Raw genomic sequence first — 27,231 nt, forward strand, 5'->3', positions numbered from 1 at the left:
ACCTGAGGGTGCTGGAACATAACGGAACAATGGCGGCGGCGGGCGGAAAGCAGGGCGCGCTTGGTTTGGTACATCTTGGCTGCCATTGCCTTCGTGTCTGTTTTGCTCATTTTCCTGTATTTTCTATTGCCTACTGCGCCCAGGTGCGGCGCCACCAGGCCGTGCACTGGTAACGTCCACACGTTACAAATACACCTTCATATGCACTAATATCCCAGCAGGCCAATCAGCCCATTCAGATTATGCAAGTTCTGTTCGCCATCCCATTCCTTTCCCCTTTATTCTTTTTCCAAACATCCCCCCATTACATAAATTCATATGTCAGCATAATTAGGCCATTGGGCCCATCAAGTCTACTCCGCCATGCAATCATGGCTGATCTATCTTCCTTCTCAACCGCATTCTCCTGTTTTCTCTCCGTAACCCCTGACACCTGTACTTGTCAACTAATTAAGCCCTTCTTATTCCCATTACCACTGCGGTGCGCACCCACTAACTGACAATCGAGCACACAGATCACCGCAGAACTCAGCATGTCTCGGACCTCCAGCCAGAATATATCCCTGCCCCCCACAACTCCCTGTCTTCGATGACTAAGCTAGTTCTGAATCCATCCGACTAAGTCACCGTGAATCCCGGATAATCCGTTGAATGTTCTGCTCTGGAAGCTGAGCGGCACTGTTGAGATGCATTGGAAACACATATTTGCTGCGTTGCATTAAAATGACACCGCACCAATGCAGTCAGGCTGGAGAAATAACAGCTGGCACTGGACAAAAGCGGACTAAGATGCACTGAATAGACTACATTCAGCTGCGTTGGTGGGAGAGAGCTGCAATCAAGCTGCTGGGCGGTATTAGAAGCAGTGAGATTGAACCACAGGCGGCACGAAGTCCAGTGGTAGGACCAATGCATTAAAGCTGCCGATGCCACGGCGAATTAGTTGCATTGACAAAACCACATTTTGCTGCGTTGGTCTGCAGCACACAATCACCATTATGAACCACGGGATGGAAACGTTGCTGAGACATTCTTGATTGACTTGCAATGGAGAAGCTTCCATTGGCGTCTGCATCAAATAATTTATCGTGGAATTGTCTGGTGGGATTGAGTTGAGTTGAGTTGGAAATCCCTTGAACAACCAGGAGAGAGCTCCCATGGATCTGCACAGCCAACCGTGGGTACCAGGGCAGCTTTGTTCTCAACAAAGGGGCTGCTTTGTGGTGGGGTAAATTTAAAAGATTAAGAATATATATTGGCATTCATGTATAAATGTGAGCAACTTTTCTGTATTATTGATGGAAGGCAGTGTGGCGGGGGCTGTGGCTGAGGGCGCATGCTGTGATGGTGGCAACCAATATAACGTAACTTCGATAATCCAGCATCCACCAGTCATGGAAATCCCGATTTATTCAAGAACTTGAGCCAGGAATGTGGAGCGTACGAACGGAGCCGGATTTTGGACTCTGGCCTCCCATTCTAAACAAAGTGCCCGTCTACAGCTAGTCCCATTTGCCTGCGTTTGACCCTTATCCCTCTCCACCCTTCCTTGCCATATACCTGTCCGAATGTACTTTCAATGCTTAGTAGTACTTCCATATCCCCAGCACTCAGTGAGTGATAAAGTTGCTCCTCAAGCTCCTATTTAATCTTTATCACCTCAACGTATACCTTTGTCCTCTGGTTCTTGATTCCCCTACCCTGGGTAAAAACATGCTGTGCATTCACCTTATCTACAGTAAACCCTGGTGTTTCATTCCACGGCCTTCAATGCGACGAGGACCCTAATTTGTGTCGTTGTTTCAAAGCCCTGTGGAAACTGGCATCGGTAGTTTCCTCATCAACTGTGATTTCACAAAATTTGGGTTCAGTCACATTTTAAGTTTGCGTGCAGTTTTGTTTGGTTTAGTTTAATTTGGCGTAGTTTAAAATACAGCGTGGAAACAGGTCCTTCGGCCCACCGTGTCCGCTCCAATGAATTATTCCCCCTTACACTTGCACTGTCCGACACACCTTGGACAATTTACAATTTTTACCAAAGCCAATTTACCTTCAAAATCTGTACGTGTTTGGAGTGTGGGAGGAAACGGGAGGTCCCTGGGATACCCACGCGGTTACGGAGAGGACGTACAATGTCCGTACAGCAGCCGAGATCAGGACCGAACCCGGGTCTCTGGCGCAGTAAGGCAGCAATTTTACCGTCGCGCCAGCTTGCCGTCCATCCTGAGAAGCCTATTACAGGAAGGATGTGGAGGATTTGGAGGGACTTTAAGAGAAAGTCATCAGAATACTACCAGGGAAGGGTGTAGGGGTCAGAGAGGGTTACAGAGACAGGGGGGGTTGAGAGCCGAGGGGGGGGAGGGGGTTATAGAAGCAAGAAGGGTGTAGGAAGGTATTGCTGAAACAGGAAAGGGTGTAGGAGTTGGAGGGGGTTACAAAAACAGGAAGTGGTATAGGGGTTGGATGGGGTTCATAGACAGAGAGGAGTGTATGGGGTCACAGTGAGTTACATACGTAGGGGTTTAGAGGCAGCTGCAACGTTATATTCTGCCCTGTTTCCATTCTCTATTGTAAAACATGTTGCACACAGGCATGGTATTATTCGCCTCGATAGCACGCAACACAACGTTTTCCCTGTACCCTTGACAGTAAAAAAAGCAGAAACAAACTAAGATAGGGAGAGATGAAGTAGCCGGTGAAGGTTGGAGACGGATAGGTTTGGAGGGTCTGGGTGTGGTTAAAGAGACAGACAGGGCTTTAAGTGCCATGGGGGATACAGAGACCAGGAATGGTGTCGGAGCCAGAATACTTTTGCATAAACCGCCTGTCTATTTGTGTTGTGACTTTGGACAGAGACCGATCACAGCAATACTGTGTGGGGTGAAATACTGCTCTTTGAGCCCTGGACCCAAGGTGCACAACAACAGGCACTTCGGCCCACCACGTCCATGGCGACATTTGTTGCACATCTATTGGTACAGATTTATATTTACCATGTGCACCAAGATATAGTGTTTGCATGCTGCCCAGGCGAATCGTCCACCAGGCTGTGCAAAGTGATAAAATCTGTTAGCGTCTTACAGAGCAAATGTCCACAGTCCTCTTGATGTAGGTTGGAACATCGGCAATATTCCTGGCCGTTGGAAGAATCGTTCAGCAGTCTGATAACAGGAGGGATGAAGCTGTTCCTGAATCTGGTGATTCGTGTTTTCTATGTTTTGTATCTTTTTCCCAATGGGGAGGGTACGAGAGTAAAGGGAGAGGGGATGAATGGTCCTTGATTATATTGTCTGCATTCCAGAGGCAGCGTGAAGTGTAAATGGAGCTGAGGGTGGGTGGGGATTGGGAAGCCGCTCTCTGTAATGCATTGGGCGACATTCACAACTCTCAGCAATTTATTGCTGTCTTGGGCAGAGTTGGTGCAAAACTAAGATGTGTTGCAATCTGTTAGTGTGCAGAAGTTGGTGAGAGACACTGGGGACATTTCGAACTTCCTTTCTCTTCTGAGGAAGACGAGGCATTGCTGTGCTTTCGCGGCCGGGATTTCAATGTGATTGTTCCGGACATGTTGTTGGTGTCACAGTAAACTCTCGCTCTAGCGGACCACACGCGGGAGATATTTTCTGTTGTTACCGATTGTCCGAATAAGGGGGGTTAATATGCACAGTGCTAATGCCAATAAGAATACACTCCACAATAAACAGTAAAGGACCCAAGATACACAATACCTTGGGGCGGCATAGCGCCGTACCAACTCCGAGTAAGGGTATCGCAGTCTGCAAACTGTGATCACCCCAGATTCACTTAGTTTCTCAATAACAATAGGGCTCTTGACCACGACAAACACGGACTAAACGACGGGCTACGAAATGCCTTGGTTACACTTGAGACTTCGAGCTTTGGATTGGCCCTAATAGATTTGAACCATCATTTGTTCATTATGTTTTCAACGTGTGCTGTGTTTACAGATGTGTTATGCTGCTACAGATGTCATCATATCATATCATATATATATACAGCCGGAAACAGACCTTTTCGGCCCACCAAGTCCGTGCCGCCCAGCGATCCCCGTACATTAACACTATCCTACACCCACTAGGGACAATTTTTTTAAAACATATACCCAGCCAATTAACCTACATACCTGTACGTCTTTGGAGTGTGGGAGGAAACCGAAGATCTCGGAGAAAACCCACGCAGGTCACGGGGAGAACATACAAACTCCTTACAGTGCAGCACCCGTAGTCAGGATCGAACCTGAGTCTCCGGCGCTGCATTCGCTGTAAAACAGCAACTCTACTGCTGCGCTACCGTGCCGCCCATGTGTTATGCTGTACAAAACAATTATTGCGTTTTCACTACATACGACAATTAAGATTTGTTTTAGATTTGGAGATACAGCGCAGAAACAGGCCCTTCGGCCCACCGGGTCCGCGCCGCCCAGCGATCCCCGCACATTAACACTATCCTACACCCACTAGGGACCATTTTTTAAAAACATTTGCCCAGCCAATTAACCTACAAACCAGTACGTCTTTGAAGTGTATGAAGTCAGTGAGTTCTGCATGGGTGCAAGAGGTAGCACCAATGCAGTCATGGATGTAGCGGAGGTGGAGTTCGGGGATGGGGCCGGTGTACGTCCGGAACAGGGATTGTTCGACGTACCCGACAAAGAGGCAGGCGTAGCTAGGGCCCATGCGAGTGCCCATAGCTACGCCTCTGGTTTGGAGGAAGTGGGAGGAGTCAAAGGAGAAGTTGTTGAGGGTAAGAACCAGCTCTGCTAGGCGGAGGAGAGTGTTGGTCGATGGGGATTGGCTGGTTCTACGGTCGAGGAAGAAATGGAGGGCTTCGAGACCATCCTTGTGGGGGATGGAAGTGTAGAGTGATTGGACATCCATGGTGAAGATGAGGGAATGGGGGCCTGGGAACCAGAAGTTATCGAGGAGATGGAGAGCGTGTGAGGTGTCTTGGACGTAGGTGGGGAGGGATTTAACCAGGGGGGAGAGCATGCATATGTTTTACCATCCGGACCGTCTGCTCAGGGGGCTGTGCTGTATGCCCTGACTCATGCCTGCATATAGATATTGCCTAATATCCATACCGATTCCGCTCTGCGTTTGGGGTTGAACTTTGGGCAGTTATGGAAAAATAAAGCATTGATCACATCAACAGTCCTCGGATGGTAGAAAGAGCAAATGGGGAAATAAGTATGCCAAAGTTGGCCAAAGTATGTCCTTAAAGTAGGTTGTTGTGGCCAGACGCCATGCCCATAGTGAAGTATGCCCTAACAAATCAGAAAAATAGAAACACGGGCCTAACATCTCACGCGATTTTGATGGGGCGACCCCAAAACCACAGGAACCAGACCTCCGATGACTCCAGAGAAGGTAGCCCTGATATGGAATGATGAAAAATCCTTAAGATATGTACAACTCATGTGTGCTCTCCAAATTTGAGGAAGGATATTCTTGCTGTGGAGGGTGTTCAGCTAGGTTCACTTGGTTAATTCCCGGAATGGTGGGACTGTCGTATGTTGAAAGACTGGAGCGACGGAGGCTTGTACATAATGGAATTTAGAAGGATGAGAGGGGATCTTATTGAAACATATAAGATTATTAAGGGATTGGACACATTAGAGGCAGGAAACATGTTCCCAATGTTGGGGGAGTCCAGAGCCAGGGCCCACAGTTTAAGAAGAAGGGGTAGACAATATAGAACGGAGATGAGGAAAAACTTTTTCAGTCAGAGAGCTGCAAATCTGTGGAATTCTCTGCCTCAGAAGGCAGTGGAGGCCAATTCTCTGGATGTTTTCAAGAGAGAGCTAGATAGAGCTCTTAAAGATAGCGGAGCCAGGGAGTACGGGGAGAAGGCAGGAACGGGGTACTGATTGTGAATGATCAGCCATGATCACATTGAATGGCGGTGCTGGCTCGAAGGGCCGAATGGCCTACTCCTGCACCTATTGTCTAATGAACGGTTGGTAAAATCTGAGAAAGTTAAGCAGGCACAGGTCCTCCTGCAGAAGGAAATATGCGCCCGTTTAAGCCAGGAAACCATTTTGTTCCTCTGGTATCTTTGATTCGGACCAGGATCCACCTTCACTCGCTGCCCCGCGCTACCCGCGGAATTCCACCTACGTCACAGGGCAGGTCGGCCAGGGGATTCCCATGACGTAACGCCGTCAGTTGGTCCCGACCTCCCCCTTACGTCACGCCGCCAGGTTGCCCGCAGGTTTTCTTTATGTCACGCCGTCACGTGGTCCTGAGCCGCGCCGTATGTCATTACGTCAGGTGGACCTCAAGCCCCGCCCTACGTCACGCCGTCAGGTGGACCTCCAGCCCCGCCCTACGTCCCTACGTCAAGCTGACCTCCAGCCCCGCCCTAAGTCAAGCCGTCAGGGAGACAGCGCGTCCCGCGAGGATGGCGGTTTAACGGTCGGAGAGCGAGGGAGCGCCCGAGGGGACGGAGGATGGAGCGGGGAGAGACGACAGGTGGGGCCGGGTGGCTCAGGGTGGGTTAGAGAAGGGGAGGATGGGGGCGGGGAAGTTGGGGGCGGGGAAGTTGGGGGAGGGGAGGGGGGAGGGGAGGGAGTGAGAAGCGGGATGGGGAGGGAAGGGGGGCAGTGGGGTGGGAAGGTGAGGGGGTGGGGAGAGGGGACAGGGTGAGGAGAGAGGGTGAGGGGTGAGGGAGAGGGTGAGGAGAGGGGGAGGGTGAGGGTGAGGGGGGTGTGGGGAGAGGGTGAGGGGAGAGGGGGAGGGGGAGGGTGAGGGGGGTGTGGGGAGAGGGTGAGGGGAGAGGGTGAGGGGGAGGGGGGAGGGGGAGGGTGTAGGGGGAGAGGGTGAGGGGAGAGGGTGAGGAGAGAGGGTGAGGGGAGAGGGTGAGGGGGAGGGTGAGGGGAGTGTGGGGAGAGGGTGAGGGTGAGGGGGAGGGTGTAGGGGGAGAGGGGGAGGGTGTGGGGAGAGAGGGGGAGAGGGGGAGGGTGTAGGGAGAGAGGGTGAGAGGGTGAGGAGGGGGAGGGTGTAGGGAGAGAGGGTGAGAGGGTGAGGGGGCTGTAGGGGAGGGTGAGGGGGAGGGTGTAGGGAGAGAGGGTGAGGGGGAGGGTGTAGGGAGAGGGGGTGAGAGGGTGAGGGGGTAGGGAGAGGGGGTGAGAGGGTGAGGGGGAGGGTGTAGGGAGAGAGGGTGTGGGGAGAGGTTGAGGGGAGAGGGTGAGGGTGAGGGGGGAGGGGGAGGGTGTAGGGAGAGAGGGTGAGGGGGTTGTGGGGAAAGGGTGTAGGGGAGGGTGAGGGGAGGGTGAGGGGGGTGTGGGGGGAGGGTGAGGTGAGGGGGTGAGGGAGAGGGTGAGGGGAGAGGGTGAGGAGACGGTGAGGGGTATAGTGGGAGGTTGTGGGGGGAGGGTAGGCGGTGTAGGGGGAGAGTGAGGCGTGTAGGGGGAGGGTGTGGGGAGAGGGGGAGGGTGTGGGGAGAGAAGGTGAGGGGTGTGGGGAGAGTGGGGTGGGAGGAGGATGGGCAGTGAGGGGCGTAGGCAGGGTGGGAGGGAGGACATGGGGGCTGAAGGGGACGATGGTTGGGCAGGGACAGCAAGGAGGATGGAGAGGAGATAGCAAGGGTTATGGGAGTCAAGGGTGAGGAGGGGCAGAGGGGATGGTGAGGGTTTCGGACATGTGAGGCAGACACAGGGGGATTGATATTTGACCTGTGGAGGGGGACATTAGCAGGAGGGAGACACGGAGGGGGTTGGAGATGGAGCCTGGCCAGGGAGGTATAGGGAATGCAGACAGCCCCAGAGGTAATCTGTCTCTAGATCTGTTCTGCAGCATCCTGTCTCAATGTGCAAGACGTTAGGGAGACCACACCCGCTATGATATGTACAGTTCCATTCACCCTGCTACAGGAAGGGTGTTAGTAAACTGGAAAAGATGCAACATAGATCGATTGATTACCTGGATTGGAGGGTTTGAGTGAGAAGGAGGAGCTGGATAGGCTGGGATTGATTTCCATGGAGCAAAGAAACTTGAGATGACATACAGGTTTATAAAATCATGTGAGCACAGACCGGGTGAAGGTCTGAAACTAGGGTTTATAGGTTCAGTGTGAGAGGGGAAAATTTAAAGGGGATGTGGTGCTGCATGACTCTTTGTATTCCAACATTCATTAAAGTTCTAGCAGTCAGATTTTATTTCCCTGTCGCACCCCTGACTGATGTCGCATTTGTTTCAGGAAGCGGATAGAGCGAGAACAATGGGCTCTACATGTCAGAAACAGAGGCAAGATCTGGTGAAAGGCCGCAGGGAACAGTTGAGCAACAGACACAAGAAAGGCTGAGGTGAGAGGGAGCTGGGACTGGAAGATGGGTGTGTGTTTTGTTTTGCCTTACGCCTCATTATGATCGCACCTCCTCATTTATCTCTTTAGAAACATAGAAAATAGGTGCAGGAGTAGGCCATTCGGCCCTTCGAGCCTGCACCGCCATTCAATATGATCATGGCTGATCATCCAACTCAGTATCCTGTACCTGCCTTCTCTCCATACCCCCTGATCCCTTTAGCCACAAGGGCCACATCTAAGTCCCTCTTAAATATAGCCAATGAACTGGCTTCAACTACCTTCTGTGGCAGAGAATTCCACAGATTCACCACTCTGTGTGAAAAAAAACGTTCTCATCTCGGTCCTAAAAGACTTCCCCCTTATCCTTAAACTGTGACCCCTTGTTCTGGACTTCCCCAACATCGGGAACAATCTTCCTGCATCTAGCCTGTCCAACCCCTTAAGAATTTTGTAAGTTTCTATAAGATCCCCCCTCAATCTTCTAAATTCCAGCGAGTACAAGCCGAGTCTATCCAGTCTTTCTTCATATGAAAGTCCTGCCATCCCAGGAATCAATCTGGTGAACCTTCTCTGTACTCCCTCTATGGCAAGAATGTCTTTCCTCAGATTAGGAGACCAAAACTGTACGCAATACTCCAGGTGTGGTCTCACCAATGCCCTGTACAACTGCAGCAGAACCTCCCTGCTCCTATACTCAAATCCCCTCGCTATGAATGCCAACATACCATTCGCTTTCTTCACTGCCTTCTGCACCTGCATGCCTACTTTCAATGACTGGTGTACCACGACACCGAGGTCTCGTTGCATCTCCCCTTCTCCTAATCGGCCTCCATTCAGATAATAGTCTGCTTTCCTGTTCTTGCCACCAAAGTGGATAACCTCACATTTATCCACATTATACTGCATCTGCCATGCATTTGCCTACACACCTAACCTATCCAAGTCACGTTGCAGCCTCCTATCATCCTCCTCACAGCTAACACTGCCCCCCAGCTTCGTGACATCCGCAAACTTGGAGATGTTGCATTCAATTCCCTCGTCCAAATCATTAATATATATTGTAAATAGCTGGGGTCCCAGCCCTGAGCCTTGCGGTACCCCACTAGTCACTGCCTGCCATTCTGAAAAGGACCCGTTTATTCCTACTCTTTGCTTCCTGTCTGCCAGCCAGTTCTCTATCCACATCAATACTGAACCCACAATACCGTGTGCTTTATGTTTGCATACTAATCTCTTATGTGGGACCTTGTCGAAAGCCTTCTGGAAGTCCAGATATAACACATCCACTGGTTCTCCCTTATCCACTCTACTAGTTACATCCTCGAAAAATTCTATAAGATTCGTCAGACATGATTTACCTTTCATAAATCCATGCTGACTGTCCAATGATTTCACCACTTTCCAAATGTGCTGCTATCCCATCTTTAATAACTGACTCTAGCATATTCCCCACTACCGATGTTAGACTAACTGGTCTGTAATTCCCATTTTCTCTCTCCCTCCCTTTTTGAAAAGTGGGGTTACATTAGCTACCCTCCAATCCTCAGGAACTACTCCAGAATTTAAAGAATTTTGAAAAATTATCACTAATGCATCCACTATTTCTGGGGCTACCTCCTTAAGCACTCTGGGATGCAGCCTATCTGGCCCTGGGGATTTATTGCCGTTTAATCCATTCAATTTACCTAACACCACTTCCCGACTAACCTGGATTTCACTCAGTTCCTCCATTTCATTTGACCCCCGGTCCCCTGCTATTTCCGGCAGATTATTTATGTCTTCCTTAGTGAAGACAGAACCAAAGTAGTTATTCAATTGGTCTGCCATGTCCTTGTTCCCCATGATCAATTCACCTGTTACTGACTGCAAGGGACCTACATTTGTTTTAACTAATCTTTTTCTCTTCACATACCTATAAAAGCTTTTGCAGTCAGTTTTTATGTTCCCTGCCAGTTTTCTTTCATAATCTATTTTCCCTTTCCTAATTAAGTCGTTTGTCCTCCTCTGCTGGACTCTGAATTTCTCCCAGTCCTCTGGTAGGCTGCTTTTTCTTGCTAATTTGTACGCTTCATCATTTGTTTTGATACTATCCCTAATCTCCTTTGTTAGCCACGGATACACTACCTTCCCTGATTTATTCTTTTGCCAAACTGGGATGAACAATTGTTGTAGTTCATCCATGCGGTCTTTAAATGCCTTCCATTGCATATCCACCGTCAACCCTTTAAGAATCAATTGCCAGTCTATCTTGGCCAATTCACGTCTCATGCCCTCAAAGTTACCTTTAAGTTCAGAACCGTTGTTTCTGAATTAACTATGTCACTCTCCATCCTAATGAAGAACTCAACCATATTATGGTCACTCTTATGGTCAACCATATTATGGCCCAAGGGGCCACGCGGGCCACGCACATCAAGACTGCTAACTAACCCTTCCTCATTACTCAATACCCAGTCTAGAATAGCCTGCTCTCTCGTTGGTTCCTCTACATGTTGGTTTAGAAAACTATCCCGCATACATTCCAAGAAATCCTCTTCCTCAGCACCTCTGCCAATTTGATTCACCCAATCTATATGTAGATTGAAGTCACCCATTATAACTGTTTTACCTTTGTTGCACGCATTTCTAATTTCCTGTTTGATGCCATCCCCAACTCTACTACGACTGTTAGGTGGCCTGTACACAAATCCCACTAGCGTTTTCTGCCCCTTAGTGTTTCGCAGCTCTACCCATATCGATACCACATCCTCCAAGCTAATGTCCTTCCTTTCTATTGCGTTAATCTCCTCTCTAACCAGCAACGCTACCCCGCCTCCTTTTCCTTTCTGTCTATCCCTCCTGAATATTGAATATCCCTGGATGTTCAGCTCCCAGCCCTGGACACCCTGGAGCCATGTCTCTGTAATCCCAACTATATCATATTCATTAATAACTATCTGCACATTCCACTCATCCACCTTATTACGAATGCTCCTTGCATTGAGACACAAAGCCTTCAGGCTTGTTTTTACAACCCTTATACAATTATGTTGAAAAGTGGCCCTTTTTGATTTTTGCCCTGGATTTGTCTGCCTGCCACTTTTCACCTTGCTACCTATTGCTTCGACCCTCATTTTACATCCCTCTGTCTCTCTGTTCATGCTCCCATCCCCCTGCTACATTAGTTTAAATCCTCCCCGACAGCACTAGCAAACACTCCCCCAAGGACATTGGTTCCATTCCAGCTCAGGTGCAGACCGTCCTGTTTGTACTGGTCCCACCTCCCCCAGAACTGGTTCCAATGTCCTAGAAATTTGAATCCCTCCCCCTTGCACCATTTTTCAAGCCACATATTCATCTGAAATATCCTCCTATTTCTACTCTGACTAGCACGTGGCACTGGTAGTAATCCAGAGATTATTACCTTTGAGGTCCTACTTTTAAGTTTATCTCCTAGCTCCTTAAATTCACCTTGTAGGACCTCATTACCTATATCGTTGGTGCCAATGTGCACCACGACAACTGGCTGTTCACCCTCCCCCTCCAGAATGTTCAGCAGCCGCTCAGAGACATCCCTGACCCTTGCACCAGGGAGGCAACATACCATCCTGGAGTCTCGTTTGCGGCCGCAGAAACGCCTATCTATTCCCCTTACAATTGAATCCCCTATTACTATAGCCCTTCCACTCTTTTTCCTCTCCTCTTTTGCCACAGCGCCACCCACGGTGCCATGAACTTGGCTGCTGCTGCCTTCCCCTGGTGAGCCATCTCCCCCAACAGTATCCAAAATGGTATATCTGTTTAGGAGGGAGATGACCGCAGGAGACTCCTGCACTACCTGCCTACTGCTACGCTGGCTCGTGGCCACCTGTTCCCTTTCTGTCCGCTTGTCTTTTACCTGCGGTGTGGCCAACTCACTGTACGTGCTATTCACGACCTTCTCAGCATCTTGGATGCTCCAGTATGAATCCAACCGCAGCTCCAACCGTTCAATGCGGTCTGCCAGGAGCTGCAGCTGGACACACTTCCTGCACACGTAGTCATCAGGGACACCGACAATATCCCTGATCTTCCACATGTTGCAGGATGAGCACTCCACGGGGCCGATCTCAACTGAATTTAGATCATCCAGACATGGCTGATTAGACCCCCTGCCCAAGAATCACCTCCCAAAGCACTCTACCCTTTTACACCACTACACGAAAGGGACAGAAGTGAGAGTGGGCCACTTGTCTCCTCAAACATGCCCCATAATTTAATGTGACCAGAGCCAATTTGCTCCACACCTCAACTCCTCTCCTGTGCCAACTGCACATAGCTTTGCATTCCATGATCTTTGAAAAACTGATCTGTGACCTCCATCATCAACAATCTAACCTCCAGGGTGGAGAATTCCAGCGTCACCATGCTCTCCCTGAATGTGACTGAACAATTATGGTGTAATAATTACCATAATTTACAAATTCACGTACAAATTTAACTACACTGTCATCCAGATTGTTAATGTGGATAACAAACAACAGTGGACACAGCACTAACCTCTGCATCACTCCACTGGTCACAGGCCTCCAATGAGAAAAACAGTGCTCTAAAACTAACCATTGACTCTTTCATCCAAGCCAATCTTGAATCGAATTGTCTAGCTCGCCTTGGATTCCATGTGATCTAACCTTCCACACTAGTCTACCCTATGGCAACTTGTCAGTGGTGTTCTGAAGTCTGAAACTGCCCTGCTCACTGTCCTGGCCTCATCTTCGAAATATACTTGTTAGGTTTGTGAGATAGGATTTCCCATTGCCAAAGCAATGCTGACTATCTCTAAATCGACCTGGAGTCATACTGCACAGAAGCAGGCTCTTCTGTTCAATGAGCAGGCTCTTCTTCCTTCAGTCTACGCTAGTCCCACCTGCCAGAATGTGGCCCATAACCCTCTAAACCTTTCCTATCCAAGTACCTGTCCAAATGTTTTTAAATGTTTTTACAGCACCCGCCTTAACTACCTCCTCTGGCAGCTACTTCTATTTACCCACCCCCTGTTTGAAAATGCTGCCCTCAGATTTCTATTGAATCTTTTGCCTCTCACATTAAACTTAAGTCCCTCTGGTTCTTGATTTCCCTACTCAGGATAAAAGTTCACGAGTTACACGAGTAGAATTAGGCAATTTGGTCCATCGAGACCACTTCCCCATTCAATCATGGCTGATGTCTGTATCCTAATCCCATTTTCCTTCCTTCTCCCCATAACACTTGACACCTATTCTAATCAAGAATTTGTCCATCTCTGCCTTAAAAATATCCACTGACTGCCTTCTGTCTTCTTCCACAGATTAACTATCCTATGACTAAAGAAGTTCCTCCTTACCTCGTTTCTGAAAGAGCCCCCTTTCATTCTGTGGCTATAACTTCTGGTCTGAAACTCTCCCACCAGTGGAAACATGCTTTCCACATCCACTCTACAGCGTTCCATTGTTCTGTAATTTTCAATGAGGATCCCCCCTCAACTTTCTAAACTTTGGCGAGTCGAGGCCCGGTGCTGTCAAACGTTCAGACGACATAGACAATAATATATACACCTTATGATCACCGCTTAGCCTCCTGAGCTCAAAGGAATAAAGCCCTAGCTTGCCCAACTCCCCCTTGTTAAAGAAAACGTTAAAACACAACACAAAGATCTGGCAAGACAAGCAAGAGTTTATTCCAAAGCGCCAAACACAGTGATCACTGGGAGCAATCGTAGGAGATTGCTCAACGAACAAAGATTCATCTGATCCTTAAGTACAGACTTTCCTTTTGATGTTTGGTTTGCCATAGCAAACACTTTAGAGGTTTTCCTTCCTCCAAATGATCTTATACAAATATACATTGTGCACCTCTCAAAGCGCAGCAGAGTAAACACAGCCATTACAGATAAGCAAATGTCCTGTTACCCTTTCAACTGTATTTTATTGTTTTATGATTGCCATTTGTCCTTTGAGAACAGAATCTGACTAAAGTAAACTGCAGTGAGTGTCAGCTGCAGATGCCCAGTTTCAACCTAATTTAAAACACAGACTTATTATCATGCATGAAGAGGACTTTAAACATTTTAAGCACACCAGGGCAGCGTAGATGGGGCATGTTGGTCGGCATAGGCAAGTTGGACCAAAAAGTCTGTTTCCACGCTGTGTAACTCTCTGACTCTAATCAGCCCATGTCTAACCAAATGCATGTATATCTCATCTCAGAATCCTCTCCAATAATTTGCCTACCACAGATGTTAGGCTCACTGGTCTATAGTTCCCAGGTTATTCCTTGCAGCCTTTCTCAAATAGAGGCGCAACATTAGCCACCCTCCACTCTTGCGGCAGCTCACCCGCGCCTAATGATGATTCATATATCTTAGCCAGGGATCCTGCAATTCTTCTCAAGCTACCTACAGTATTCTTGGATATGTCTGATCAGGCCCAGGAAATTTATGTACTTCCAATTACCTTAGGACATCCAGTACCTCTTCGACCATATTACAGACTTTCCTAACTGAGGACCTTGCCCGTCTCCTGCAGCATTTAGAGATAGCCATTTTGGTTTCTGGAGAACCCTATTCTCTCTCTATTTACCGTCTTTATCTTAATGTACATAAAATCTCTCTGGATTTTCCTTAATATTATTTCCCTATTTTTTGCCCTCCTGATTTTCCCGAAACTTCTCCAGGGTTACACTTGATCCCAGCTGCCTACACAAGTTCTATGCCTCCTTTTTCCAGACCAGAGGCTCAATTTCTCTGATCATGCAGGCTTCCTTACTCCCACCTGCCTTGCCCTTTGCTCGAATTGGAACATGCATGTTCTGAGCACATGCCATCACACTTTTAAAGGCATCCCGCTTTCCGGATGTTTCTTTGCCTGCAAAGAACCTACTCCAATCAACTTGAGCAAGTTCCTGTCTCATACCATCAAAGTTACACGAGTCCCAATTTAGAATTTTAACTTGTGAGCCCACCCTCTCTTTAACCATAACTATTTTAAAGCTAATAGAACTGTGGTCACTCCTCCTAAAACGCTGGTATCACAAAATGCTGGAGTAACTCAGCAGGTCAGGCAGCATATCAGGAGAGAAGGAATGGGTGACGTTTCGTCCTCACCTTCCACCCCATCAGCCAGCGTATCCAACAAATCATCCTCCAACATTTCCATCACCTCCAACGGGACCCCACCACTGGCCATATCTTCCCATCTCCTCCCCTTTCTGCGTTCCGTAGAGACCGTTCCATCCGTAACTCCCTGGTCCACTCGTCCCTTCCTACCCAAACCACCCCCTCCCCGGGCACTTTCCCCTGCAACCGCAGGAGATGCAACACATGTCCCTTTACCTCCCCGATCAACTCCATCCAAGGACCCAAATCGTCTTTCCAGGTGAGACAGAGGTTCACCTGCACCTCCTCCAACATCATCTATTGTATCCGCTGTTCTAGATGTCAACTTCTCTACATCGGCGAGACCAAACGCAGGCTCGGTGATCGTTTCGCTCAACACCTTTGTTCAGTCCGCCTTAACCAACCTGATCTCTCGGTGGCTAAGCACTTCAACTCCCCCTCCCATTCCCAGTCTGACCTTTCTGTCATGGATGGGCCTCCTCCAGTGCTATGGTGAGGCCCACCGGAAATTCGAGGAACTGCACCTCATATTTTGCTTGGTCATCTTGCAGCCCAGCGGTATGAACATTGACTTCTCCAACTTTAGATAGTTCCTCTATCTCCCTCTTCCCCTCCCCCTTCCCAGTTCTCCCTGTGTCTTCCTGTCTCCACCTATATCCTTTCTTTGTCCCGCCCCCTGACATCAGTCTGAAGAATGGTCTCGACCCGAAACGTCACCCATTCTTTCTCTCCTGAGATGCTGCCTGACCTGCTGAATTATTTCAGCATTTTGTGATACCTTCGATTTGTACCAGCATCTGCAGTTATTTTCCAACACCTCCTAAAACGCTCGTCCACTGACATTTCAGGCACTTGCCTGCCCCAATTTCTAAAGAGAAGATCGAGCTTTGCTCTCTCCCATAGTGGCCACTAATTATTGCCTGAGGAAACTTTCCTGAACTCATTTGACAAATTCCATGCCATCTCAGCCCTTGACACTCTGGCTGTCCCAGTCTATATTGGGTAAGTTAAAATCTCCGATGATGGTAACCCTATTAGTCAGCTGTCTGAAATCTCCTCGCACATTTGTTCTTATAATTCCCGTTGGCTATTTAAGGGCCTGTAGTACACTCCCAACAAGCTAATCATCCGTTTTTTAATTTCTGAGCTCCACTAATACAACCTCACTACAAGACCCATCAGAAATGTCATCTGATTACTGCCGTGACATTCTCCTTAATCAATCGAGCAACAACCTCTCCTCTTTTACCCCCATCTCTTGTACCTCTAGCACCTGTACCCTGGATCATTAAACTGCCAGTTCTGTACCTCTCTTAGCCATGTTTTTGTAATTTTTAAAATGTCCTAGTCGCATGTAGAAGGAATGGAAAGCAGTTTGGATTGGGACCCTTCATCAGACCCTTCATCAGACTGAATAAAGTGCGAACAAGCAACTTTCAATATCAGGAGCGCAGGTAACATTGGTGAACAGAAGGCTGCAAACTGAGCAAAATTTGACACAAGGAATCAAGGGGACAGTTGGTGAAATGGGGACTGGAATATGAGGGAACAGGAGAGAACGACGAGTGGGTGGACAGACTGAGAAACAGAGTATCCTTGGAAGCTTGAGTAAATAACTGATGATCCTTGTTTTCCAGTTTGCTACGTCTTATTCCACTATTTCCTCTGTGTTGAGCTCAGTCATGATGTTATGCTGATTTTCAAACCGTTTAGTGGTCCTATCTGTTACCCTCTTTGCAGTACTCTCCATAATTTTTAATGGTCCAAGATATATGGCTGCTTCCAATTCAGTTCTTTCGTTAAACTGATGTAATATTTAGTGAGCGAGGAATGATTGTGTGGATGTTCCTTGTCCAGTCCCCTCTGTTCACTGCAATCCCACGACACAGCTGAGTGCACAGTGCTTCCACATTGCAGGATGTTGGTGTGCAGTATAAAACAAGTCAATGTCGTTGGGCCGAATGGCCTATTCCTCTGCAGTAACTTCCACACAAAACACCCTTGTTTTGGCAACCACTACATTACTAATGAGTTAACTCTGCCCTGCTCTATCATCCCTGTTTTTAACAGGAAATACATAGACTGAGAACAAGGGACTTTTCACACCAAGGAATCGGGTAACCATTGATGAATGGGCTCAGATGCAAATTGAGCAATAAGGAAACAGGAGAATTTATGGAAAAGGAGAGTGGCAAAGTGGTGGGAATAGGAGGAGGGAATGGACAGATAGAGGCAGTTTTCATAGGAGTTTGAGTGGAGGGCTTCTGTATACCAAATTCAAATCTGCCATCATAACATTTCCAATGGAAACTCTGCAGATTAATTTGCATCCATTCCCACAATCCTGTTTGTAAAAAGAAACACCTGGACGGAAAATAAAGTACTTTTCATATCAGGCACAGGTAACATTTTGTGAAAGGCCTCAGATGCAAATTAAGCCACAAAGGACAAAGGGAAAGTTAGTGGAGTGGGGGGAGAGGGAGGCAAAGAGAGTTTTCAATACAGTTTGAAATATTGGACTGTGCAGGAATACTGTGGGATGCTGGTTTAAACGGAAGATATACACAAAAAGCTGGAGCAAATCATTGGGACAGGCAGCATCTCTGGGGAAAAGGATTGGGTCGAGACCCGAAACGTCACCCATTCCTTCTCTGCAGAGATGCTGCCTGTCCCCTGAGTTACTCAGGCTTCTTGTGTCCTTCTTTGAATTATTGGACTGAGTGGCCTGTTTCCGTGCAGTATGTTAATAATTCACTCTCACATATCTGGACATTGCAGTTCCAATGGAAATGCTCCACTGTTCAATTCTACCCTGTTCTGTTATCATATTTATAATGGCAGTTCAATGAGAACAAGGCATCTTGCACTTCAGGATCCCAGGTAACTGGCCAAATGTCACAGTGGCAAACTGAGCAAAGGTTGGAAATGTGGAACGAGAGAGGGATTGTCCAATGGAGAAGGTGAGGGGAGAAGGCATGAAAGAGACAATAGTTAGTTTTGATCCCACCTTTGAAAAGAGAGATCCAGAGGGGAGATATATCTTCATGAGAGGTAATTTAGGCGGCTCATTGGTTACTCTGTTTAATATTTACGCTCCTCCCAACTCGGATTGGAAATTTTTTAAACAAGTGTTTGATTTGATAATATCTGAAACCCAGGGAGTATTAATCTGTGGGGGGGATCTTAATGTTAGATTAAATCCTAAACTGGACTCTTCAAATGTTCATATAGCTCAGCCGAAATTGATAAATAAAAAAATTAATTTGGCAATGAAGGATATTGGATTAATTGATGTATGGAGAGAACTAAATTTGTCAAAACGAGACTACACATATTTTTCTAATCCACATTTGGCATATTCTCGGATTGATTATTTTCTTACCTTTGGAAAAGACCTTCATAGGGTTGTAAGCTGCGAGGTGGGGAGCATGGACCTTTCAGATCATAGTCCTGTGTATTTAAAACTACTTCTTGATCGGTATCAAAGAGACACTTTATGGAGATTAAATACATATGTACTGACTCATATGAAAGAACAGATTAAGAACGATATTACAGAGTATCTGGAACTAAATGACAATGACGAAGTTTCACCTCTGATACTGTGGGATGCATGTAAAGCGGTGCTTCGGGGCAAGATAATAGGATACAGTGCTCACATAAAGAAAGCTAGACATGAAAAGTTAGATCGGCTGCAAGTGGAACTGAAACAACTGGAACAAAACCATAAGGATACAAATGATCAAAAAATCCGAGAACTAATTGTGAAGAAGAAGAATGAAATAAATGATATTTATACAAAAGATATAGAAAAAAAGTTGATTTTTGTAAAACAGAAATATTATGATGGGGGAGGAAAAGCCAGTAAATTATTAGCCTATAAACTAAAAAAACAACAGGCAGAGAATACAATTCATAAAATAAAACACCCTGTAACTAATTTTACACACTATAAATTGAAGGAAATACAAAATTGTTTTGATATATATTTCAAAAGATTATATTTACAACCTCAAATCAGTGGGGAGAAAATGGAGGATTTCTTTAATGAGATTCATTTGCCAAAATTGACCAGTGAACAGAGTAAGTCCCTTGTAGCTGAAATAACAGAGAAAGAAGTTAGGTCTGCTATAGTACATCTTAAACCAAATAAGGCCCCGGGCCCAGACGGGTTCCCTTCAGAATGGTACCGGGTAATGGTGGACTCATTGGTCCCTACGTTACAACGCACTTTCAATTGGGTTCTCCTGGAAGGAGGCAGTAATCTCATTGATTCCGAAAGAGGGAAAAGATAAATCTGTATGCAGTAATTTTAGGCCAGTGAGCGTACTCAACCAGGATTACAAAATGTTTACTCACATACTAGCCAAACGATTAGAGTGTTTGCTACCACAAATTATTAGCCTGGATCAGACAGGGTTTGTTCGAGGGAGACAAACCCAAGACAACATTAGAAGGACATTGCACATAATTGACCACATAACAAAATTTAACTTAGAAGCAGTCCTAGTTAGGTTAGATGCTGAAAAAGCTTTTGATTGTGTAAATTGGTCTTTTTTGCTTAGAGCTTTAGATAGATTTGGATTTCACAATACTTTTATTAAAACAATACAGGCTCTTTATGATAGCCCAAATGCAAGAATTAAAATTAACGGAGTAGTTTCAAAACCATTTTTGCTAGAAAGAGGAACAAGACAGGGATGTCCAATCAGCCCCCTTTTATTTGCGGTTTTTATCGAACCTTTGAGTCAGTGGATTATCCAGAATAATAATATCAAAGGAATAGTAATGAAAGGAGGGGAACAAAAGATTTCTTTATTTGCCGATGACGTATTGGTGTATTTGTCAGACCCTGAACAGTCTTTGTTACAGTTATTTTATGTTTTGGAACGATATGGATCCTTCTCTGGCTACAAGTTAAATGTTATAAAAACACAAATTCTTAGTTTCAAATATAGCCCCTCAGTAAAAGTAAGGGAAAAGTTTAATTTGAGGTGGGATGCTGAATCCATGAGATATCTGGGAATAAACATTCCAATAGATCTGACTAAACTGCACTTGCTTAACCACCTCCCATTGAACAATAAGATCAGGGAAGACATTAGGAGGTGGGACCTAATACCTTATCTTAATTTTGGATCTTGTATTGAATCGGTCAAAATGGTTATGTTACCGAGGCTGTTGTATCTCTTTCAATCACTTCCACTAGATATATCAGACCAACAATTTCAATAGTGGGATAAACAAATCTCGAGGTATATTTGGCAGGGACAAAGACCAAGAATCAGATACCAGGGGTTACAACTGACCAAAAATAAAGGTGGAGTTGCACTCCCGTGCTTGAAAGACTATTATGCAGCAGCTCAGCTGAGAACATTAATTTATTGGTGCAACCCCGACTATTGTGCTAGATGGAAGGAGATTGAGATTGCTATAACAGAGGAATTTCCGATTCAGGCTGCAATCGGAGATAAGGAGTTAACAAATAAGTTAATTAATTTGGGAAACTCATGGATTCGATTATCACTTAAGGTATGGAATAAGGTCGTTACCCAAAATCATCTGAGGGATGCTGTGAAGGTTTTGAGATGGTGCACGTTTGATCCAGATTTTGTACCAAAAAGACAGGACACTAGTTTTAAAAGATGGAGTTCTCAAGGTTTGACATCATATTGCACATTTTTACATAAGGGGTCTATGAACAGCTTTGAGAATCTGAAGAGGCAATTTGGTTTGAATAATGATGATTTCTATAGATACCTTCAAATTCGCCATTATATAGATCAAATACAAAAGGAATGTGCAGAAGTAAAATGGGATAATATTTTGTTAAATGTATTTATTGATGCTTACCATGGAGGCTCAAAACAGAAAACCATCTCAAAATTATACAAGGGTTTACGGCAGAGAAAAGGCAACTCACTGTATGTAAAACAGAAATGGGAAAGGGAAGGTAATCTGGTTCTAAAGGAAGAAACCTGGGAGAGCTTATGTGAGATACAATGGAAAACTTCAAGTTCAAATGTTTGGCGGGTGTTTTGCTGGAAAACCCTTATTAGGTTTTTTATTACACCAGTTCAAAAAAGGCATTACACAAATTCTTCTTCATGCTGGCGACAATGTGGGTGCCTTGAGGCAAACCATTTTCACATATTTTGGTCTTGTGTATCAGTGATCCCATTTTGGCAGGAGATTCATAAGGTTTTACAAAAAGTTTTTTATATGGATATTCCATTTAAATTTGAGTTTTTATATTTTGGTGCTTTACCAGTACAAAATGCTTCTATTAAAGATAAGTATCTTTTCCAGATCTTAAGTGCTGCCAGCAGGAAAGCTATTACTAGGAAGTGGTTGAAACCTGGAAAACCTAATGTGGATGACTGGATTAACATTGTATATGATATTTTTATAATGGAAAGGATAACTTTTGCTTTAAGATTGCAACAGGGAATATTTTTGAAAAGGTGGGAAAAATGGATGTTGTACATTATGCCCGTACGGCCATCATTTGTTTAAAGCGGATCTTTGTATCCTACTTCCGTGTCCTATCTCATTTTCCTTGATTTCATACCGCTCCAGAAGTAGTGATGAAATATTATAGAGGTATACCCCAAATGTTGGTTTTAGTTGTTTTTGTTTTTGTTTTTGTGTGTAGTTAAGTTTTGGATATGATCAAATGTCCAGTAAGTCATTACCCATCCTTGTAGTGCTTCCAATACCTGTGGTATGATTTATTTTGGTTTATGCAGTATTTGTTAACTACGGAGGGTTTAAGGTGAATGAGAATGTGTATCATTGTGGAATGTATGGAACTGGAAAATAAAAATAAAAATAGAATTATAAAAAAAAAGAAAGAGACAATAGTTGGAGAGACACAGAGTGAGAGAGACAAACTAATGAATGGATGGGCATGAGAAGGAGGTGTTTGAGTTGCAGTGTTCGGGGGCAGTGAAAGGGGATAGAAATGGAAAGTTTATTAGTTTGAAAGCAAAGGCAGAATTTTACCTATCATCATTTCCCTATTGCACCAATCTCATTCACCTGTTGCTGCTGATCCTGGTCATAAAATTCATAACCTGGTTTTAAATGCCTTCCATGGCCTTGCCCCTTCCCAGCACATATGCCCCACCATTACCTTCAGTGGTTGTTTCTCTCAGCCACTCTAATTCTGACCTGTTATCCACAAATTTAACAGCTTCACAATTAATGTCTTTGTCTTCAGCTGCCCAGGCCCTGTGTGTCATTAGCCCGTTACTGATCCCGAGCTCAGTCACCAATGTCTGGCACAGCAATTGTCCTGTGGAAGTTTCCTATCCAATGCTCTATGTACATTACATATCCACTGGCGCGGTTCTTGTGTGTGCAAGTATTCAAAGGCAGGTTGGGTAACTAAATGGGGACTGCAACAGAAGCTCAGTGTGCTGGGATTAGATGAAGAAGGGTGGGAGGAGCTGGTGTCATTTTTAAGCACGGAATTGGTGGTGTTGGTTGGATTGGAGGATTCTGTGGTGGGCAGTTCGATTATAATTGTCCATTAAAATTATAGAAGATGCATTGCATTGCCTGTGGTGTTGTATGGATGTGTCCAGTAGATGTTCTTCCTCTGTCCATTTAAGATTCAATAGTCAGAACCCTCTGTCCAATGATGCTTCTTAGTATTTAGGAAGCTCACTGACTGAGAACAATGGACTCTCCATGTCTGAGACAGAGAAAACAGCTGAGGAAAAATCACAGGAACAATCAGCAACGATTGGAAGCAAAGCTGATGTGAGAGAGGGAGCTCCGACTGGGAGAGTCATAGAGTCATACAGTGTGGAAACAAGCCTTTTGGCCCAAGATGTCCACACCGACCAACATGCCCCATCTACATGAGTCCCATCTGCCTGAGTTTAGCCCTATCCCACTAAACCTAGTTTACACTCCTGGGCCCTGTCATTTACTGTGTTACTTACTCTCCTGGCCCCTGTCATTTACAGTGTTACACTCCTGGCCCTTGTCATTTACAGTGTTACTTACACCACTCCTTGACCCTGTCATTTAGTGTTATTAACTCTCGTGGGCCCTGTCACTTACAGTGTAACTAACTCTAAACGTTTCTTGTCTATATACCTTTCCAAATGTGTTTTACATGTTGTTATCGTACCTACCTCAAGTATCTCCTCTGGCAGCTCATTCCAAATATCACTGTGAAAATGTTGCCAACCTGTCCTTGTAGCTCATGGCCTCAAATCCTGGCAACATTCTCATAAATCCTCTCTGCACTCTTTGCAGCTTTGCACCACTTTCAAGGAACCTGGGGGGATCTCTTGAATATGATACTTTGGGTAGACAAAGTGGTGAAGACGGCATATGGCGTCGTTGCCTTCATTGGACAGGACATTGAGTCAAGAGTTAGGACATCACATTACATCTGGATAGAACATTGGTGAGACTATACCTCGAGTATCATGTGCATTTCTGGTCACCATGCTATTGGAAGTCTGTGATTGAGCTAGAGAGGCTGCAGAAGGAAGTTGCCGGGACAGAAATGCTCAAGATGTGAGGAGAGCCTGGGTGCGTGGGGGCTGTTTCTTTTTTGGAGTGAAGGAGGCTGAGGGGTGACCTTGCAGAGGTTTAATTAAATCACAAGGAGCATAGATGAGATTGATGGTTGCATTCATTTTACCAAGGCAGAGGTTGGAGGCCTCTTGGCTGACTAAAGCTGGAGGCAATGGGTTTAATGTCTGCCTGGATTATGGGCTATTACTTACAAGGAGAGGATAGCTGATAGAAGTATATAAAGTGGAGGAAGTAACCTCCAAGTTACAAAAGTTGGACTCTGATTTTTCCGGTAAGGTGAACCATATCACTGCGTCAATAGAACAACATGATGAGGCTATATGTGAGTTGGAAACTTTAGCCGAGACGAGTGCTGAAACAACAAAAGCAGTATTGACGGAGACTCAGCGTTTTTCTAATTTATTGAGGAAATTAACTGAAAAATGTACTGACCTAGAGGGTCATTCTAAACGACAAAATTTAAGAATTCTTGGAGTTAAAGAAGGTAAAGAAAAAGATAAAAACCTTCGTGATTTTACTGCTGAGCTGTTACAAGAAGTTTTGAAAATGGATTCAAAGCCCTTGCTGGATCGAGCCCACAGAGCATTGAGAGCACGGCCAGGTGCTAATGCCCCTCCAAGGCATTTGATTGTGAGGGTGCATAATGCTCACGTTTTAGAAGATATGCTGTCGAGAATTGCTAGTAACAGAGCTTTATCATTTCAAGGCGATGAGATTCGCATCTTCAGAGATTACCCTGCTGAGGTGGTTAAGAAAAGAGCACTGTTTAATGAGTCAAGATCTATTCTTAGGAAGATCCCAGCGCTCAGATTTGGTATGTTGTATCCAGCAAAACTTCGAGTTACCTACAATCAAACTGAATCCTTTTTTACTGACCACAATAAAGCACTGGAATTTGCTCGGGAGATCGAAAGGTCGCTGAAGGGTTGAATATGACTTCACGGCTTTATTAATTGGCAGACATCTGATTGGACTTTAAAATATTAAAACCTAAAGATTTAAGCTTAGTGTACATACTATACGAATATTAACCGTAACTAATTACTATTAATCAAAAAACATATATATTTTTAATAATCATTACTAATAAGAAGTATATGTAATATTTGATTTATGTAAACTTTATTTTGAATACTTAATTAATACACCTTAGACAGAAAAATCGATTTAATATAGACTAATTAGTTTCGGGCCTGCCCCGTTTATCTCTCTTTTATAAAAAAGATTAAAAAACAACAACTTCGTTAAAAAACGGAGCTAGTATTTTTTTTTTTTACATCCTACGGACGGAAGTCCTTAGATTTTTTGCCACCTTAGGGTGGCTAACACTAACTGCACTAATTGTAGTTGTAGTTTTAGTTGTTTCTTCTTTTTTCCTGCACTCTTTTAACCTTTTATATATTGATTTTTTTTTAGATTCAATTTTTATTATTATGTCATTTTTCAGAATTTATATACTTTTGGGAGATATTTCCGGGAGACATTCTACGTAGTACAAAAGATCATCCACCCTTTATTCAAGAAAAATGTTGTAGTTCGGGTGCCAGGCCATTTGCTTTATTATAGACTATTTATCGGTTAAGATGCAAGATTCTATTAGGAAAATAGGGGGTAAAGGTATTACATTTTGTAATTGGAATGTCAAGGGTGTTAATGAACCAATTAAAAGAGGTAAAGTACTTTCACATTTAAAATCTATTGATGCAGACATAATGTTCCTTCAGGAAACTCATCTAAAAAATGTAGCACATAATAGACTGAAAGGCAAATGGATTGATAAATTATTTCACTCATCGTTTCCCTTTAAATCAAGAGGTGTTGCCATTTTAATTCGTAAGGGTATACCATTTATACATACTTCCTCTATAGTCGACACTGAAGGTAGATATGTTATATTAGTGGGAGAACTATATTCTGCAAAATTGATATTGGTGAATGTCTATGCACCAAATTTTGATAATCCGTTATTTAAAAAATATATATTTAATACCATTCCAGAATTTGGACAATATAACTTGATAATTGGAGGAGATTTAAATTGTACATTAGATCCTTATTTGGATAGATCGTCAACTCAAAGGAAAACAAAATCCAAGTCGTGTGAATTATTAAACTCTTATATAAATAGTGCAAATATAAAAGATGTTTGGAGGATTGAAAATCCTTCAGGCCGAGAGTATTCATTTTATTCACCAGTGCATAAAACTTACTCAAGAATTGACTATTTCTTGGTAGACTCCAAACTTATTCCTTATACGTATAATTCAAAATATCATAATATTATTATATCCGATCATGCCCCTTTAACATTTAGGGTAAAACTCCAAGGAGTAACGGGGAAACAGACTAATTGGAGATTTAATCCGCAAATCTTAAATGAAAAAGCATGTTATGACTATCTTAAATCGCAATTTGAAACTTTTTTTTACGCAAATGACCTCCCTGAAACACTTGCGTCCCTGCTTTGGGAAACATTTAAAGCGTTTGTGAGAGGATGTATTATTGCCTTTCAAGCGTTTCAAAACAAGAAGAAGCGGGCTGAACAACATGACCTAGAAAGTCAGATAAAACAGTTAGACATAACAAATGCCATCGCTCCCTCTATTGAAATACATAATAAAATTGCAGCTCTCAAATATAAGTTAAATTATATTCTCTCAGCTCATATTTTTAGGCTTTTTCAATATACTAAACAAAAACATTTTGAATTTGGAGATAAACCACAGAAATTGCTAGCACGTCAACTCCGCAAATTAGAAGATGATTCTACAATTCATAAAATTGGATCAGAAAACGGAGATTTGCTTAAATTACCTAAGGATATTAATCAGAGATTTTTGCAATTTTATCAGTCATTATATTCATCAAAAATAATAGATAGCTCTGCGCAGATGCAAAACTTTTTGCAGGAATGTAACCTTCCTGGTTTGAATGTGAGTGATAGAAATTCACTGGGCGCAGAAATAACTATGAAAGACGTTGAAGAGACCATTAAATCCATGAAAAATGGGAAGACTCCTGGCCCTGATGGCTTAAATAATGAATTTTATAAAAAATGTAGTGATTTGATCTCTCCACGTTTGCAAACTATATAGTCACGCCTTTAAACAACAGAGATTACCGCAAACTCTGACTGAATCAACAATAATCCTCATTCCTAAAAAAGATAAGGATTCTGAAGACCCTGGTTCGTATAGGGCGATAGCTCTTTTAAATACTGATCAGAAGATATTAGC

General features: G+C 44.5%; 1 protein-coding gene across 2 annotated transcripts in view; it reads left to right on the forward strand.

The window, feature by feature from the left end:
- Nucleotides 1-27,231, forward strand: part of LOC144589972 (uncharacterized) — a 287,778-nt gene that overhangs the window by 75,089 nt on the left and 185,458 nt on the right. The gene's annotated exons all lie outside the window — the stretch shown is intronic.

This window comes from Rhinoraja longicauda, unplaced genomic scaffold (genome assembly GCF_053455715.1).
Source record: "Rhinoraja longicauda isolate Sanriku21f unplaced genomic scaffold, sRhiLon1.1 Scf000089, whole genome shotgun sequence".
NCBI lineage: Eukaryota > Metazoa > Chordata > Chondrichthyes > Rajiformes > Arhynchobatidae > Rhinoraja > Rhinoraja longicauda.